The sequence below is a fragment of the Tamandua tetradactyla genome, chromosome 13 (genome assembly GCF_023851605.1).
Source record: "Tamandua tetradactyla isolate mTamTet1 chromosome 13, mTamTet1.pri, whole genome shotgun sequence".
Lineage (NCBI taxonomy): Eukaryota > Metazoa > Chordata > Mammalia > Pilosa > Myrmecophagidae > Tamandua > Tamandua tetradactyla.
The window spans coordinates 95690568-95705628 of record NC_135339.1 but is presented as its reverse complement, the minus strand read 5'-3'; the positions used below and the strand labels follow the sequence as shown (position 1 = coordinate 95705628).

At 65.2% G+C, this 15061-nt stretch overlaps 1 long non-coding RNA gene across 1 annotated transcript; it reads left to right on the top strand.

Moving 5' to 3' along the window:
- Positions 1-6779: 6779 nt before the first annotated feature.
- LOC143653317 (uncharacterized) lies at positions 6780-7904 on the top strand. Its single transcript, XR_013161251.1, has 2 exons — positions 6780-7162; positions 7715-7904. It is a non-coding gene; the product is annotated as an uncharacterized LOC143653317 (long non-coding RNA).
- Positions 7905-15061: the final 7157 nt, after the last annotated feature.

Sequence of the window (15061 nt, the reverse complement as noted above, 5' to 3'; positions counted from 1 at the left end):
TGGGGAGGGGGCAGAGCGCTCGTGGGCATTTCTCCTCCCACGTGGTGTTGACTATTTGTGATTTTTAAAAACACTTTTAAGGAGGAAAATACCTAGGAGGTTCAAAAGGTGTAATAATGTGTGATCTGGAGATTAGAAACTCATTGTCCTGTGCTTTCATAAAAATTACTTTAGCATTTCACTTAAAAAATGTTTCTTCAAATCAAAGAAAGGTTTAAGTGACAAACCAGTCATTCATCAAACCACAGATGCTGCACAAGGAGGGGTCCCAGCCGGGGGGGCTGGGGTGAGAGGTCCGGGGAGCACCCAGGGGTGGGGGCCCAGCTCAGAGCAGCCGCTTCCCCTCAGAGCTGGGCCCCTGCACCCCCGGCTCTGCTGCCGGCCCCGACACAGACCTGCCCCCTGCAACATCTCCCAGCTGGGCCCTGCCCCACACTTGGTGAGGCAGAGCAGTCCTTGCCCAGTGGCCTGGGGATGCCACCGACCCTGCCACCTCCAGCCGTCCAGCTGGGCACCGCCCATTTTGCCTTGGGGGGCACAGCTTTAAGCAGCGGGGTCACACCTCCCCTCCAGGGACCTTGAATGGTGGCCTCTGGCGGGTGACTGTGCCATGCCATTGTGGAGGTCAGCTGAGAAAGGACAGTGGGGGCCACATGGGGAGTTGGGGCACCCTCTAAGGCCCAGTGTGGGCTGCAATGGGGGACACAGAATTTTGGGGTGTCTGAGTCCGCACCTTTAGGCCACTCTTGGAAAGCATGGGAGGCGTCCTCCTGAGGGCAGGGAAGGGCAGGGGTCCCCAGCTGCTCTGGGGCTCAGGTGCCTGGCAGCTGGACGGGGGCTGAGGGCTGTCCTCACGGCTGTGGACAGGAAACTCCAGCCCAGACCCCAGGTCTGTGGGTGCTCGTGGCACGCACCCCAAACACTGAGGGGCGCCAAGGACGGCACTGCTGTCCCCCGATGCGCTGAGAGAACGGGTGGGGCTGCCAGGGGCCGCACTGCGGCTTGGTCAGCGGTGGCGGATTTCTTTTCTCTCTTGTTCAAAGTTTTCTGTAATAACGTTTTAGAATTGAGAAAAAAATGAAAATCATTCTTTACGGCTCTGTATGTATCTGTGGGCACAGAATCACATTGCTTTTCCGGCTTGTTTCTGAAACCTGCTTTCAGCCATAAGACTGCGCCATGGACACTGAGAAGTGCCCTGCAGGAGCTGGGAACCCTGGGGACAGGTGGCCTCTCTCGGCCCCGGGCTCTGTCCAGGAGAAACGGGGCATCGGAGGAGCTTGGAGACCAGTGCCTGGCAGCCGTCCTCCCTTCCTCGTCCTCTCCATCCTCCACACTTCCCTCCATGGCAGCTGGTCCCCCCGGCGCCATGTCCAGCCCCACCCCTCCCCCATCCCCGGGGTGTGAGGCCAATGGGAGGGCCGTCCTCTGGTGGTCAGGGGGCCCTAAGGCTTTGCTCCCACCCCTTGGTCATGCCTGGTGGCCGCCACTCGTGGGCAGTTTGTCCTGGACGTGCCCCCACCATGGCCTCCTCTCTGGCCTCTTGTCCAGCTTCCCCCTGACCTGGAGGCCCCCCGGGGCTCACTCCCAGGCCCCAAGACTGGCTCAGCTCGGGGTCTTCAGACTCAGTACGTGGTGGGGGCGTGCTCCCTCTTCTTGTGGAGCCCCTCAGACCACCTGGGCCCGCCGTGCCCGGGAAGCAGGATGGGAGTTCCAGGCGCTCCTTCCTCTAGCCGTGCTCCCCAGGCCACCCCTGCTTCTCCTCGGGCAGTGCTGCTGACTCAGCCTCAGCCGGCAGCAAGGACATGGCCAGAGACATCCCCGCTGGGCATCAGCCCCAGCGACGGCTCGGGCGTCCCAACCACATGGGGCCTCGGTGGTAGGGGGCGGTCAGCATGGGCACTCAGAGCGGCTGGGCTTGGAGGGCCCCACAGGTCTCAGGACCCCGCTGCCCCCTAGGGCCTCTATCACCCCACGTCCCAGGTGTGCGCCCAGCTGGGAGAGAGTCTGCCTTGGGTGGGCCTGGGGAGGGGGGACGCCACCTCTGACTCTGGCCACCCTTGTCCCTGTGCCTTGGCTCACTCTCCCCTGGGCTTCAGTTTCCCCTGCAGAGAAACGCCGGGTGGACCCAGGGGCTGCAGTCCAGGCCGGTGCTGATGGACACGGGGTGGCTGGTCTCAGGAGGCTCCTTTCTGCCCCCCACCCCCTAACCGACCTCCGGGCCGTGGGCACCAAGTCCACACACCCCTCCCACGCAGGACGGGGGCCACAGGCCGTGGCCTGAAGGGGAGGGTCCTGCCCGCTGCCCGCAGGGAGACCCTGGCCCGTGGCTCAGGGATGGCAGTGCTGCGTCCGGCTCAGCCCGTGTCCGGACGGCCGGGAGGGGCTGGGAGGGGCCGGCTGCGTGTGTGCACACACATGTGTTTGCATATGTGTATGTGGGTGTGAGAGGTGGGGGCCTGGCCTGGGGGACGCTGTTTGGAGGCTCCCCTCAGACCACGGGCAGGGCCAGAGGGGCCTGGAAATGCCAAGGGAGCAGGCAGGGAAGCATGTGGCCAGCGGCCTTGGGAAGCTGAGATTCCCAGGGCAGGGAGGACATGGGCGGGAGTGAAAGAAAGTATCGAGGAGACGGTTATCTCGGTGGGGGGGCTGTGCAGACCAGCCTTGAAAGGCCTGACGCAGGGAGGGGGGTGCAGGAAGCAGGTGCAGGAGGGGTGGGAGGGAGGGGGCCGCAGAGAGGGGGGCGCGAGGCCTCCTAGGCCCATGGTTAACCCTTCACCTCCCTCCCCCTGCCCGGGTGGGGACTGCCCAGGCGGACCCCATGGCTGCCCACCCCTCATCACAGTCCTCCAGCCCCGGACCCCGGCAGGTCCATTTTGCCACAGGCCATGGCGTGGCTATCACCAGGGTCGGGCCGCAGGGTGACCCGCAGGGCAGCAGGACTGGAGGAGCTGCTGCGAGTGTGGCACTGGCCGCCCCTCCGTCCCCAGTCCCGCTGGGCCCGGCCACTCGCCTGCCCCACGCCGCAGCCACCAGGGTCAGCTGAGGGGACGCCACCTGACCAGGAAGTGCAGTCCCAGAGACTGACTTTCCAGCTCAAGTGTGTCCTGAGCGGGTATGGGCCATCCTGGGAAATTATCGGCTATTCCTCCACAGTTCAAATCTTGCCGTTTGACCTTCAGCCCCTTGTGGGGAGCAGGGCCCGTATGCTGTGCCTCGTTTTATTTCTATTTTACTTTTACAGGTGAAGTTCAGTCTGTGGACTGCACAGGTCTCACGGGGTTTTGGCCAATGTGGCCACGACCCACTCATGAGCCGGAACGACCCGCCTGGGGTCCAGGCGTTTGCAGGCTGCAGCCCAGGCTGGGCCCCGTGGAGGCCCCCGTGCACCCGCAGAGGAGGGGCCGCTTTCCTTAGCAAGATCGGCGCCCGAGCAGACAACTGCGGGCCCCCCAGGGGTGGAGAGGAGGGAGAAGCCCCCCCAGGAACAGAGTGAGCGAGAGCCCGAAGGCCACTCTTATCTCCCCACGGCCGGGTGCCAAGCACGTCCAGGCCGACAAGGTCACTCACGGTCCTGTGGGCGCAGGGCAGGCAGGGCCTGGCGTGTCAGCAGCTCTGGGGCTGCCTCGGGCCCACGGTGCCCAGGTTCGGCTTGACCACGCCTTGGGCCCCTGCTGAGGTGAGAGGGGACTGGACAGTGTCCGGCCCAGCACTGGCAGGAGGGCAGGGTCCCTGTTCCTAAGTGCTGGGCAGCCTGGAAGGTCCCTGGGCAAGGCCACCCAGTGGCCCTGGGACATATAGGGACAGCGGGTAGTGGGGACCCCGTGGCCCCACCCCTGGCCCCCCTGTGTGAAAATGGGGCACCCTCAGGCAGGGTCTGTGCCCTGCAGGCTCCTCTCAGCTCACGCCCCCTCACCCCACACCCCTTCTGCAGGCACCTGGCTGCCTGGTTGCGGGGATGGTCCGGCTGGGGGTCCCCTGGGCAGAAGGGACCAGGCTGTGTGCAAGGTCCCGCACAGGTGGCATTGGGGTGGCCGCAGGGAGTCTGACAGCCCCCTCCCCTGTGCTCATCCTGCCCTTCCCTCACAAATCCCAACCCATGAAGGGCAGTGACCCCAAGGGCAAGTGAAGAGCTAGGCTGGGTGACCCCCACCCCCGAGCAGGGCCCCACTGCCCATGGCCCTGGGGGGGCAAGACCCTCTGCTGGCTGCAGATGTAGGTGGGAGGCTTTGAGGAGGGGTCTACAGGGGTTAGAATGGGGGGCTGGGCCCCGGGGGGGGGGCGCTCCAGGAGGCACCAGGAGCAGTGGTGAATTTCAAAAGTGCTGGCGATGCCAGAAAGTTCCAGAAAACGGAGCAAAACACCCAGAGGGACAGCCCAGGCACCCTTCCCTTCCCTGTCTTTCGGCCCCTCCTCCGCCTCCTTCCTGCTGGGCCCAAGGTTGCGGGGTGGGGGGATCCCGACTTGAGTCGGGGCTCCAGATGGGAAGGGGCCCGGGGCTCTGAGCACGATCTCAAGGCGGTGCTCCCGGAGGACGGTGCCCGGAAGGGTGAACACGGGCACTTCTGGGGGTGCCCAGGGCCCCCTGAGAGCAGGAGGGCAGACAAGAGGTTCTCCTTCCGTCTCGGACCTCAGTTTCCCCCTTGCATACACCCTGCCTTCCCCATGGACAGAGGGCCTGCTAGGGGTGTCCCGGCCTCTGACCCCACAGCCCTGCCCAGCAGAGGCTGCCTGGCCAGCTCTCCGCCCGCAGGGGTCTCGGACAGGCCGGGTGAGGCCAGGGACTTCACAAGGTAGGGGTCCTGCTGCCGCCGCACATGGGGTGAGGGTCCCCAGCTCTGCCCCTAGGGGTCCCCCAGGGAAGGACGTTTGGGAGCTGGCAGGTCAGAGCTGCCAGGGGTGGGGTGGGTGAGGGTCTGCATGGGTCTCAGGGCCCAGCTCCTGGGCGGCAGAGTCTGGGGCTCTCTCTGCTTCTGGGTTCTGGGGACCTGGAAAACTGGGGCTTTGACCCAGAGCAAGCTCCCTCCCCCCACCCTGTGTCCCCATGGACCCTTCCCTGGACTGTTCCAGATTCTCAGATCCAAAGGCCTCAGGGGGTGGGGGGTGGCCCAAGCTGTGTGTGGTACCCCACCCCACCAGGGGAGCCGATGGGCCCCGGAACCCCCCACTGACCTGCTAATCCCCACGTGAGGCCAGGGAGCCTGTGCGAGCTGGATGGCCAGGGCATGCAGGTCAGCTCCTAGCCGCGCGATGCCCCCACTGCCCTGCAGCCCCCAGGACTGACCGCCTCTGGGCCTATGCAGGCTGCCAGAGGTTCTGAGGTCCAAGGCCAGGCCGGCAGAGCTCAGGGTGCGCCCGCGGTGGGGGCCCTCCTCACCTCCTGAGGGCCCACCAGCACCCGCCCAGTGCCTGCAGCTCCGCAGGTTGTGGGGTGCCCAGCCCTGAGCCCTCAGCAGCTCTCCCACAAAGGCGGGGTGAGGGCTTCCCCAGGACTGCTACGAGGGACAGACAGAAGGACAATGCTGCTCCATGGGGTCTCTCAGGAAAGAGAGGCTCCAGGGCCAAGGGAGGGCAGGGGTGCGCCGTGGGGATTGTGTGGCTTTAACCAGCTCAGACCCCAGGAGGGGCAGCAGTGCTAGGCGCTGGGGGATCTCCCTCAAGGGGGTCCTGGGTCAGCCTCTAGCCTCTGCCTCCCTGCCCTGCCCAGGGGAGTGGAATTTCTGTGCACTTGGCGTGTGGCCTCCTCAGTGGACAGAGGTGACCCTGGCTGAGAGCCCCCTCGGCCCTACGCACCCCCTGCGGGTGGGGAGGAGATGGCAGGGGCCGCCCAGGATCTGGTGTACAGGGGCGGGCGAAGAGGGCCCCACAGGCAGAGGGCACGGGGTGCTGGGGCTGCTTGAGGCCACAGCCCCCTCCTCCGGACGGCACCCCTGCAGGTGCAGAGCCCCTCCTCGTGGCCTCCCCATGGGCAGGGGTCTCTGGGCCTTGGTCACACAGCCCCTGTGCGGGCAGCTGGCACCCGAGCTCAGATGAGTGGTGTCTATGTGCATGTGCCGTGTGTGTGCATGTGCTGTGTGTGTGCATGTACTGTGTGTGTGCATGTGCCGTGTGTGCATGTGCCATGTGTGCGTGCATGTGCGGTGTGTGTGCATGCATTGTGGTGTGTGTGCATGTGCCATGTGTGGTGTGTATGTGCCATGTGTGCGTGCGTGTGCGTGTGTGCCGTGTGTGTGCATGTGCTGTGTGTGCGTGCATGTGCTGGTGTGTACGTGTGCATGAGGTTCGAGAGGCCCTCAGGCACCCTCTTCCCCTCCCGCACCCCAACACTGAGTCCTCCACTTTCTCCCTGACACCCCGGGGCCTCCTGGGCCCCAGTACACCCTGACATGCCCCCACCCCTGGGTCCAGGGCAGTGGAGGACCCTGGCACCCGCAGGGCGCTGAGAGAGCGGCGGTCCGCGGCCCGGGCTGGGAAGGTGGGGGTGGGGGGGAGCCAACCCTTCCCGGGCCTGACGCAAGCAGCAGCCGCGGGGAGATAAGTGCTGCGGAGGGCAGCGGGCCAGGGTGGCCGCGTCCAGGGTCCCGAGCCCGGCCCGGCCCGCCGCCCCCACCCGGCTCTGAGCGGGCCTTTGTGCTACGACCTCGCAGGTGCGGGGGTGGCGCGGGCCTTGGCACTGGCAGACCCGCGGCACTCGGACAGCAGCTGCGCCCGGGCCCTGCCAAGGTCTCGGCGGCGCATAAAAGCGGCGCGCGGGTGGCAGCCGGCAGAGCTCGGGCTGCCTGGCCACGGGGCCTCCCGGCAGGGTGAGCAGAACCGGGCAGGGCCGGGGCCGCCGCGCTCCCCTCCGACCGGAGAACGGCCCGGAACCCGCAGCCTCGCCAGGCAAGCCAGGATGGCGCCGACCCGGCCCGTCGTTCCTTTTTCCTATGCATATACTTCTTTGAGGGTCTGGCCTGAAGAGGTATAGGGCATGGGAAGATGGGGCGGCGGGGGCTCCGTCCCGCGCTGACCGCCTCCCGTCGGTGGGCCTCGCTGCCCGAATGGGCCGCACCCTGCGGACAAGCGAGTGGCCACCCGTCTGCGCGTCTGCGGACAAGGGGCCCCGGGGCCCTCCCGGCCCTGACCTTTGCACCCGCGGGGGTGGGGCTGGCTGACACCACGGGTCCGTGACGGGTTTAACGGGGAGGGGGAGGGGCTGATGGGTGATGGAGGGGGCGGACCGGGGGCTGAGAAGTCTCCTGACTCTTGGGTCTGAGGTCCACTCTGGTGGACCCACGGGGCAGAGGGGGTGTGGGTGGGGCTCGGAGTGCGGGCGGGGGAGGGGCTGCGGGTGGGGAGGGTCGCAGGTGTGGGAGTGCGGACGGGGACGGGGGTGTGGGCGGGGGAGGGGCTGCAGGTGGGGAGAGATGTGCGGGTGGGGAGGGGCTGCGAGCGGGGCGGGGGATACGGGCAGGGACCGGGTGTGGGCGGGGGAGGGGCTGCAGGCGGGGAAGGAGTCTGGGGGTGGAGGTTGTGTGGAGGCTAGGCACGGGGGGGGGGGGAGGGGGGTGGGGTGGGTGGGTGTGGTGGGGTGGGTGGGTGTGGTGGGGTGGGTGGGTGTGGTGGGGTGGGTGGGTGTGGTGGGGTGGGTGGGTGTGGTGGGGTGGGTGGGTGTGGTGGGGTGGGGCGTGGGCGCAGGCGCGGCTGTCCTGACTTTCTTCGGGAACCTTCACAGGCCACAAAGCCGAGTGTGCACAGAACGTGGCGTCTTGCGCGCGCGCTGGGCAGCGTGCACACATGGAGACCTCGAACGGCGGTCTGGGGCCGGTCGTGGCGGTGTTTATTCTCAGCACCTTCATTACATTCTGCAATTATGCCGACTTTGTGATCAGAAATGTCAATAAAGCTCATGTCTTTTAAGCTTTTCCAATGCGGTGAAATCCTGACGGTAAGCGCAAGCCTAGAGTGCAGCCCTAGTCGCTCCCCCAAGGGTTGGCGGTCACAGATGGGGTCTGGGGGCGGTCCTCGGGAAGCCCACCTCCCCACCTTCTGGCTTGCTGATGAGCGGGTGGGGACGTCCGGAGCTCCCGACCCGGAAGCGAGGCTGGAACCGGGAAGGCCCGTCGGACCCACCCCGGGCCCCGCCCCCCTGCTCCCGCCCCCTTTCCCCGCGTCGGCCTCCAGCCTGCCCCCATCCCGCGGCTTCTCAGAGTCACCTCCAGAGGCTGCCGGGAGGGGCAGGCGGAGCGCTGGGGGGCCGAGAGCCCGCCTCCTTCCCCGCCGCACACCCCACCCATGTCCGGCCCCGCTGCGCTCGCTCCTGCCTGAGCTGGGGACGCGCAGACGGACCGGCCCCCTAGGTGCGCACTCAGGTCCAGGGCAGACCCGCGTTTGGGGAGACCCCGTGGTGGCCTGTGGAAGCCCCCATTTCTGTAAATTCATACTGAGGTCTCAAGGCTCAACCAGACCCTGACACACGTACTGGGCAAGTGGTCACCAGGAGGGTCAAAGCCCAGGACTGGGTCAAGCAGGGTTGGACAGCAGAGGGAACAGGGGCCCTGAGGTGCACCCTGGAGCCCGGTGGGGGTCCTTGCTGGCCTGGGGCTGGCTACGGATGGACATCGTAGAGGGACATGGGGGCCGGGGTGAGCGGGGGGCCCAAGACAGATGGGCCCAGAGCTGGAAGGGGGACACAACACAAACCCCAACCCCCCCCCCCCGGCACACAAGCCACCTGACACACGCATGCAGTAACATGCAGAACCCCACACATGCACACAACACACCGACCTGACACACACACACGTGCTGTGAGTCGCTCGGCTTCATCATCAACGGGGAAAGGGGACACAGCAGCCCCGGGATCTGCTCAGGGTCCTGGGTAGCAGCGCCACGGATGGGACGTGAAACATGGGGAGCCCCGAAACCCAAACAGGGTGTGCTGAAACAAATCCGGTTCCCACAAGACATCCTGAGTAAATGGCTTCACGTCATCATAAAAGCAGCCGTCTTCTGTAAAGTAACCCACGGATGCAAATAACAAAATCCCTCCTTGGCCACGCTGGGGAATTGGGTCAAAAATATGGAGCCTCGAACAGTCCTCAGCTGCTGCCTTGCCTCTTCCCCTCCTGCCCCTTCCCCCTCCACAACCCAGCAGCCAGCATGACAGCGGCCGTGTCACATCCGGCTCAGAGGCAGAGGGAAAGCTGGAGCCCTTGGGGTGCTGGCCCCTCGGCCGGCCCGTGCCCCCCACCCCGCTGCAGCCTCACTGGCCCCTCGGCTGGCCTCTCTGCATTCCCAGTGTAGCGCCTGCCCCCGTCTCCTGGCCTCTGCTCCCCCAGGCCCTTCCTTCTTCAAGTCCCCCTGGCTGGAGAAGGGCAAGGTGGCTGGGCCCACAGAGGGGGAGGCTCGGGGGAGGGCTCTTGGGAGCAGCCTGCTCTGCCTCTGGGCGCTGACGGTGTGGACGTTACCTGGGGGGCAGAGGACTCAGGCCTGAGGCCACCAATGCGGAGCTTCAGCTGGGGGAGCCGGCCAAGGAAACAGGGGAAGTGGGGCGGGCCCCACGGGGTCTGGGAGGCCCCTGGGGTGGAGGAGTAAAGGGGCATGTGGCCTTCAGAGGCCTTGAAGGTCCCACCCATTGACAAGTGGACAAGCCCCTCAATGCTCTAGAAAGCCCCCAGAGCTGAAGCTGACTCAGAACAGCCCTTGAGGGCAAGCTGCGGGGACCAGGGGTGCAAGCAGGGTGAGGCTGGGACCCACAGGGGTGGCGTCCGCCCGGGAACTGGCCACCTGCAGCCAGCTCCTGGCCCAGGCCTCTGCGGGACAAGGTGCATTTTTCTGTGTTCTGCCCTGAGCTCTCACCTGCAGCTTGGGGTCCCTCCATCAGCCCTGGACTGCAGGGCCACCCTGGGGGCATCCCCAGGCCTTGTCCTCTGGCCAACTGCAGCAGGTGAGTCCCAGGCAGTGTGGCCAGACATGGCCTGAGCAAACAGTTCAGAAGCCTACAAGGCTGCTCCCTCCCTGGGGCCTGAGGGTCGTGGGCCGGCTGGGAGTGAACTGGCTCTTGAAATCACAGGGGACAAGGAACAGTGCAGAAGACATTTAAACAGGCGACCCCCGGGGAGGAGGGGCCTGTGTGCAGGAACCCAATCCCCCCTTGAGCCTCCCAAGCTGAGGCTCACCTGGGCAGAGGGCCTGAAGGGGCCCTCCCCGACCTGCCCAGCCCACCCAGGACCCCAGGCTCAGGCTGGCCTCATTTCACATCTAGACCCAGCTCCTGCCTCTGGGGACTGCCAGCTGCCCAGGCCCAGGGCCCCTGCCTGAGTTGCACTGGACCTTAAAACACCACAATCCAGGGGAGGAGCAGTGGAGGGGCAAAGGTTCTGTGGCTCTCCTGTCGCCGGGGACCAGGCGGGAACTGAAGTCCGCGACAGAAGGCAGATCCAACCTGCCACCCTCGGGTGGGCGGAGCTCACAGGCGAGCCCCCACCCCACTCTGTCCTCACCAAATATGCAAAGACCCCACGGTCAACCGGGCATCCCAGAGGCCCTACTTAAATCACCTGCTGACATACCAGCAAGAGCAAGGGGCATTAAACTTTATTACAAAACCCACGCTCACTGGACACACTTCCAACCATCCAGACACAAGCAACCAGCAGATGCATCTTGGCAGCCATGCGGCTGGGTTTCCCCGATGCTTCTTAAAGCATCGCTTTTACTCTCATGGGGGTACCTGGGGGTTGTACACAGAGGGTCCGCAGCCTTGCACGCCGGGAAGGGGCCTGCTGTGTGCTACTTCCACTGACGTGGACACTGTGCACATTTGGTTTTTTGGACACTCACCCGTGCTCCTTAGCCGGCTTCCCTGGGGGAAGCATGTGGACCAGGCTGAGCTCACTTTCGGGGTCCCTCCAGGAAGTCTGCACCAGGCCTGAGCAGCCACACCGCCGTGCGCTGCGCACTGGCCGTGCCTCTGGGCACTGCCACCATCCTCACAGCCCTTCTGGCCGTCCTGCGGCGAGCTCCCCTCTGTCAGGTGGGCCTGCTGCAGGGTGACTGGGGGTGGTGGTGGTGCTCTTATTGCCCAGGACTGCCAGGCCCTCTCCTGGTCAGGGGAAGGGGCTACACAGGCTCAATTCCTCAACGTAGGGGCGCCGCCCCTCTCCGTGCTGTGTCCCTCCTTGGTCTCCAGTGGGGAGGGACAACAGAACACCTTGTTTCCTTGTCATACTTTCCTGGTTTTCATTTGCACACATACAGCCTGCAAGCATACAGTGCAAGAAAGGATCCGCCTTTATTTTTTTCAGTTGGAAAATTGCTTTCTTTCCATACTTTCTACTGAATAAACTGCCTTTTATCAAGTCCATTTCTGGCCTTTGACTCCGGTTACCGACCCCCAATTAGTCCTTAAGTCAACCCTTTCAGGGATTTCAGTGAAGGGACAGCTCGAAAACCTCTTCAGCTGAAATACTCTCTGGACTCTCCAGGCAGGTTGGGTTAGAGGTCACACCTGTGGGTTGTCACAAAACGCACCCACAAGGCAGGATGTGGCGATGGGGCCACATGGGAATGGTGGGCGCCTGCCCACCCATCCAACTGCAGCTCAGGGGCTGCCACAATTCCTCAGAAGGCATTGCTGGGCTCCCAGAGGGTGGCCGGGCGCCAGGGAGCCCTGGGAAAGGAAGGCGCCAGCGTGTGCACCTTGGGCCCTGGGAAGCAGGGTCCTGGAGGCTGCCGGCTGCAGGAGACCCAGCTGGGGGCCAGGGAGGCCTGGTCCACATGGCAGGAACCCCAGAGGCCAGGAGGCAGCACCAGAGGCTGGGGCCCCGGCGGGGATCCCCCGGGGTACAGCAGCTGCATGCCACTGTCCAGGGCAGACAGTGGTGGGCCAAGAGCCAGGCGTGCGTAGAGGGGTCCAGAGAAGGGGACATTCAGCTGCGAGTCCTGCATTTGGCGTTTGTGTTTCATTCTGCGATTCTGAAACCAAGTTTTTATCTGCAGGGAAAGCAAGTTCAAACCAGGGGTAAGAACAGCCTCCCACCGCGCCCCACATGGCGCCAAGGGGTCTGACTCACCTGCACCTCGGAAAGGTGCATCTCCTTTGCCAGCTTCTTCCGCTCTTGGGGGCCCAGGTACTGGCGGTGCTGGAAGGAACTCTCCAAGGTGCTGACCTGTGCCGCCGTGAAGGCTGTGCGGATGCGGGGCGCCCGCCCAGGGTCCGGCTCCTTGCCCAGGCCTGGAGGAGGGGGACCAGTCCACTCGGCTAAAAACGCCCCCCACCCACCTGGGACACGCCCTTGGCTGCAGAGTTGACATGCCGAGGAAAGGTTTTCAGGGTGGCCCTGGCGCACAGAGCAGAGGCAGCTTTGCATCCTCCCTTTTGCCGGCCACATCCTGTTATCCCAGAGCCTGCTGCACACCCCCCCACTCAAGGATGGCGGGGCGCTCCAGGTAGAGCACTGGGGGAGAGGGGACAGTGGGGGGCAGCAGTGGTCAGCACTGCACTGGCCACGAAGCAGAGCCTGTGCCTCCCCAGCTCACTGGGCCCCTTCAAGAAGCTGCAACTCCGGTGGCAGTGGGGTGTGGGGCGGCGGCTGTCCAGGGCCTGGAGGACCCAGAGAGTCCAGGTGGGGAGGACTCGTCCGTAGAGGTAAGCAGCCTGAGTCAAGCCAGGAAGCCGCCGCCAAGGTCCCCGTGAGTCACTGTCCTGCCCCGGCATGCATTCGGCAAGCCTGTTTTCTAATTTCTGAAACTAGGAGATGGGGCAGGGCACTAAACCTTGCAGCCACCGCAATTCCCAGGGAGGGAGACGACATGGCGAGGATTTGCACGTGGCCAGCGTTTAATGTAAATCTGATCAAAATGAAAACAGGTTGTTTTGGGAAGTCTTAAGGGCAATTTGGAAGCTTAAAGCAGACAAGCAGAACAGATACGGTTTTCAGAGTGGGGGGGTGGTGAGAGACAGGGAGAAGTACCAGCCTTCCTGAAGGGTTCTGATGCCGATAATTGCTGGGTTTTTTTCTGGTGGGGGGGGTGTTAGTAGTTGGGGACAATAAGTTTAGAATTTCACCTCATTGAAGTATGACATTAATTTGGGTGAATTGTAAGATTCTTTTTAGTGAAAATTTACAGGTGCTCTCATCACCAAGTAGGACTTTACACTTAAAAGCAGTAGATTAAGTGCACAAAGGGCCAAAAAGGCAAACAGTGAGAAAGTCCCGTCGGCAGTTGACAAAGGCTCAGATAAAGGTGAAGCTGCCATCTACCTCCCAGTGGCTGAACCGGCAGGAGGAAGGCACAGGACGGAAATGCAAAGAACCTGCATTTCCAGGCTTGTCCGGCGGCCTGGCAAGGCTTTAACAAAGACTCAGCAAGGCTCCAGGGTGGCGGAAGGAGCCTGCCCCGCCAGGTCACCAGGGGCCTGGGAGTTTCTCTGAGCTCTGAAACGACTGCTGCGGCGGGTCCCGCCCTCCGGTTATCCCCCATCACGCGCACGGGGTGGAAACTCATCAGATGACCCTCTGGAAACGGGGCCCAGCACCGTCGAGGCAGTGGGGGGGAAAGGGCGGCCTGCGGGGATGGCAGGCGAGGGCCCCCGGGCTCTAGTCCAGGGCAAGCATGCGGGAAGTCAGCTCTAAGGCCGTGCAAGACTCGGCTGTCCCGGCCGCCGCCCACCCTTGCCCGCCCCACCCACGCGGCCCCGCCAGCGAGACCCACCAGCTGCAGGCATCCCACGCGGATCCAGGGCCTTGAGCCCGGCGCTGCCCGCAGTCTGCAGGGCCTCCTCAGTGTTAGGCCCCCGAGCAGGGGCAGCAAGACCCCCCCAGGAGACCTCAGGGGGCTTGGAGGGGTGGGTGGGTCCCAAGCAGCTGCTCCGAGAGAGCCAGTCCACCGAGCAGAAGCTGGAGGGCAGCCTGCGGCTCCCGGGCATGAGGGAGGAAGGCGGCATGACCAGACGGCCAGGTTGGGGTGGACGGAGGGAGCCGGGCCGACTGGGGCACTTATAAGCTCCGGAGGATGGGTGGGGGTGGGGGCAGGTGGGAGTGCAGGCTTGCAGGGAAGGCTGCGAATCCCCCAGATAAGTAGCACCTAATTGCCTTCAATTCAGAGGCACAAAGGGGGCCGCTCACACCTCCCAAGGCTCCAAGATGTCTGGGGCAGGGCGGGGCAGGGGCTAATCGGGACTCCACGCCCGCGGTGGTATCCTTTCATCCCCTCCCCCTCGCCCGGCCGCTGGGAGCTGAAGCTGGCCTCCCGGTTCCGCTGGGGCGCCAGGGTCAGGTGGAGCCGCGGGGGACAGCGTCCGGCACGCCTGAGGGCTAGGGGCTTCAGTTTCGGGCCGACAAGCGCCCGGGGTCCCGCGGCTGTACTCCAACCGTCAGCGGGAGATGGGCGTTTCCTCGGACAAGGGGTGGGGGGGCGCTCCCGAGGCGCCGAGGAGGGTGCGGGCCGTGGCTGGGGTCCGAGCCTCTCTAAGGGGCCTCCGGAGCACACGACCCCAACCGCTTCACGCGCGCACTCTGGGCTGGGGCCGTGACGGCGAGGTGGCGGTGGCGCAGGCGGCCAGGTGAGCTCGGTTCCTGCCCCCCGCAGCGACCTCTCCCCCTACCACATTGGCCAGGCCGCGCCGGTCTCTCCTTGAGACGGCCCCGGCCGGGAATGGACACATGCTGCGGGGCTTCCCTGACCTTCGGGGCTCCCCTGACCTTCGGGGCTCCCCTGACCTTCGGGGCTCCCCTGACCTTCGGGGCCCGGCCCACCTGCGGACGCAAACTTGCTCCCGGCCCCCACCCCGCTCCCCGCGGGTGTCCGCAGTCCGGTTCGGGCTCTGTAGCCCGGGCGTCCCGGGGGCGCCGGCGCCAATTTCCTCCCCGCCCCCCGCCCCCCGCCCCCAACCCGCCGCCTCTGCGCCCCTCCCCCCGCCCGGCGGGGGCGCCCGGGAGGAACAGGACTGACCCCGCCTTCCAACCCGGGGGCCTGGGCGGGGAGGGGCCCGGGCGGGCGCCCTCCCGGGACCGTCCCTCGGGGCGGGGCAGGACGGGGATGGGGGCGTCCCTCGGCCGACCGGGTCCCCCGCCCG